Genomic DNA, 3,947 nt, shown 5'->3' on the forward strand with positions numbered 1-3,947 from the left:
TTTTAAGAATTAATTCCACAAAGTTTTCGGGACACTTCCAGCTTCTGTTTTGCCTAGACAAGAGGGAGAAACAGTCAAAATGAACAAGGTGGTAGTCAGCAGGAAGAAGCAAATGTTTCTCTGCTTTGCCTGTGTTCCCTGACTGTTTTTGACTGATTCAGATGCAGACCAGCCTGTCTGGACTCTAAGCCTTTAACAGAAGATGCTCTCAGCCTCATAACAATCCAATCCCAACTGATAATCACCTTCACCCTCTTCTCAGTATTTCAAACCTGACCTTGACTGACTTCTGTACATAACTAGGATACTGTGTGCTTTCCCCCTCTGCAAGATCAGAATCTCCCCTGTTGTTAGGGAATGACAGTATGCATAAAAATGTGTAGGCTGGGAACCGTTCATCCCATAGCCTAAATATTTAGTGTCTGGGAGCTGCACAGCCTGGTCCTGCTGCAGCTGAGGACTTTGTATGTGATGTTCAGAGCAGCAGGAAAGTCTCTGATGTTCTGCATGGCCGCCTGTAGGCCAGTGCCGCTTAGCTGGGAGACTGCCTCTCCTAGTGAAATGATCAAAGCCAAAGGTGGGGAAGCCTTCTTCCATTCATGAGCAGGATTTATCTGCCATATTTCCAGTCCTCGAGCATTTCCTTTTTTCTACTTTTGGATGTACCCTTGACCTATCCCTGAATCTTACACCACAGCTTGAGCTCTCCAACAAAAATGTAGTGGGGCAGGTTGATGTATGTTCTAAAAGTAAATCTGCTGCCTGAATTATTGACATAAATAGTGTGTCTAAATTGCTTGCATAACTGATGAATCAGCAGCCAGTGGTTAGCCAACCTGTTGTGCCGATGCCATGGTGTGTTACTCGTCATGGCCCTGAAACGTGGTGCAGGACAACATTCCTTCCAACTCGTGGCAAGTGGCCATCCCATGGTGGTGTGTAAAGAGCTCCTCTTGTGCTTTATTCACTACCCAGTTGACTTATGGATCTGTCTTCTGATATGTCCCATGAACAGCCCCGTCTCTGGTTGCCTTTCTTATCTCATCCCCACCCTGATGCTCAACCATTAGCTGGAGAGCTCTGACTCACCAGTAAAACTGGGATGAGGCAGGGAGCTGGGGATGTGCTGAGGTGAAGCCAAATGGTTCTTGGAGGAAGCCAGGAGGATTTTTGTCTCACTTGGGTTATTCTACTCTTTTTTATGTCCTGTGGGAGGGGAAGATGAAGGCCTGCAATGGAGCTGTGGGATGGTTGCAGAGCACAAGTCTTCAACCTGGAAAACAAGGTTTTGTTGGCAGAGAGGGGGTCAAGACAGCAAAGGAGGTGTTGATGTTGGTGGTTCTGGCATAGATGCAATGTTGAGAGCAGGGCTGGTGTTTCCATTCCTGACCATCCCTTCCCAGGATAGGCCTGGGGAACGTTTTTCCCCGTGCAGCGGAGGCCACTGTGCATCCCCCAGGGCCAGGGCAGCGTGCAGCAGAAAGGGCATTCTCCAGATGGAGCATGAGTGAATTTGGATGGATTGGCTGTCAACAGTCAGCTCCAGCGATTAGAGACTGTACTGCAGATCTAGATTGCTGACCACAATCACCTGCATGGTCAAACCTGCTCTGAGACTGAAGCTGCTTCCAGTGATGCTAAGGAGCATGGACATGTCCTATGGCACACTCATGAGATGAGTGACACGTGTCTCTTGGTACCTGTGGCTGCAGGGTCAGAGGCTTTTGGAGGAGCAAATGGAAGCAGCGTGCAAGAGATGGTGAGACAGCTGGAAGACAAAGATGTAAACCAGGGAAAGGGAGTCCAAGGACTAGTATTTACGGGCTGTGGGGCATTGTAGCAGCACAGGCTTTGGCTTATTCAGACTGGCTACTTTGGAGAGCGAACATCGCCTGAACACGGGTTTGGGGACCGGTATTTCCTGGCTTGCAGCCACTAGAGGCTGCCCTGCTCCAGCTCCTGAGTCCTGGCTTGTTAGGGCTAGCAGCAGCTTTGCTGCATATGTTCTAGGCATTAGGAGAAGGTGGTAGAAAAAGCCTCGATTTTTTTAATCATTTTTTCCCCCCCTTTCTTCTGTGAATAGATTGAGCAGGTGCTGCAGCAAGCCTGGGCCCCCAGGGGTGTAGCTTCTGTGGCTGCTCATAGTCAGAGAAACTGAGGCACGAGGAGCTGCCTGGAAAGGGCTGGCCTGGCCGATGGGAAGGTGTTCTGCAGCTCAGGGCGAGGGGGACGTTAACACAGGCAGAGCTCAGCACCTCAGTCTGGCTGCTGCCACATGAGGGCACAGGAGCAAACCTTGTGTGTGTGTGTGGAATATCTGCAAAGCCCACACACCTGCTGGAAAAAACTTGCAGGGACCTGATTCTGGTACAGCTAGGCAGACCTGGTAGCTGATAACTGGCCTGAAGAAGCAGAGTTTCTTTGGGAGAACACTATTGTCTCTTGGTGCACATGCACCCTCGGTCCTGCTCTCACATACCTCTGTGAGCCCACCACCCATGCTGGCATTTGTTGAGCCCCCTGTGCTGGGGGAGCTTGGCCTCTTCTTAACTCCTTGCTGGGCATCCACAGTCAGTGCGCCAGCTGCAATGTCCTGTTCAATGGGAATCATGGCTGTATGGTACCCAGCATTTGTTCCCTACAGGGTGGCAGATGTTGAGATGTAGATGTAGAAAGGTAAGACCTGAGCAGGTTGAATACATTCCTGAGACTGTCCTGCTGCCCTGAAAGTCGTGGTAATGGAGATGTAAGTTGCAGGCAGGATGCATGAGCTGATCCCATGGGAATGCTGGATGCCAGAACAGATTATTCTGATGGTCCCTCACAGCCTTCAGATGGGTCAAATACTTCTGGGCTGATATCACCAAATGCTCAGCACCAAACCTTCCTGTCTTCTTCCTTCCTATTGGGGTACGTGGGGGTCCCAGCTCTGCTTGCCAAACCTGCTTTGTGTGATGCTACTTGAGATGCTAGGTTGGGCTCATGAGCCAGGTTTGGTCTTGTTGGATTTGGCCCCTTTCTTTGCTGTCCCGGCCAGCCCCAGCAGGAGCTATTTGCAGACAAGGACCTGTGTGCTCCATTGCAGGCAAGGCAGTGCTGGGAATGGGGTGGTACCCAGGGGGTCAGGCAGGTTTGGTGGTGCTCACGGGTCAGAGCCCCCATTTCTCCTCTATTTCTCCTTTGATCCCACTCACTGTTTCTCTTTCCTTTTCTCTCTATCCTACAGAGGTTGGCATAAATGTCCGCTTCTGCCCTTCTGCTAATAGGCTGCTTTGTCCAGGGTGAGCAGGATCCTTGGGTGATGGGAACTGACATAGCTGCCCTGTGATTTGGGCTCTGGCACTGAATTAGCCCAGGAGAGGAGCTGCTCCATCATCTCTGTTTCATTGTTATCAAAGTCCAAGCATTGCTTCTAGTGCCTGAAAATCGCTGCCTTCTATCACACTTGGTCTTTGGCAGACCGATGTGTTGACAAAGATGTCTTCCTTTATCTTCTCAATGCATCTGTTACAGCCGAATGCTTCTCTGACCCTCACGTTTTCAATAATCTTTTCCCTTCTTCGCTCCAGCATTACAGAGCCTCTTATTCATTTGAGAGATAAGTATTTACGCATGTGTTGGTGAGGAAATCTTAATCAATAATGCTCATGAATAGCATTGCTTTTTGTTTTAGATGCACCAAATCTCCCCCCCCTCCTTTGTTTTGTTGGCTTTTTGTTAGGAATTGGGATTTTTTTACCTTTCCAGGGAGGATTCACATTCTGCTCTGTCTCTCTTTTGCAAAGTTCAATTGTCAGAGAGAGAAAGCAAACTCCAAGAAAAAGCTGTCGTTTTGGAGAGACATCGGTCTTATCAGTCCCCTCCACCCACACCATGTCTGTCTGGAGGGGCTGCCTGTCCTGCTGCCCCAGCCCCTCTGTGAGGGACAGGATAGTCTCTCCCTGCAA

The sequence above is a fragment of the Nesoenas mayeri genome (assembly GCF_963082525.1).
Source record: "Nesoenas mayeri genome assembly, chromosome: 9".
Taxonomy (NCBI): Eukaryota; Metazoa; Chordata; class Aves; order Columbiformes; family Columbidae; genus Nesoenas; species Nesoenas mayeri.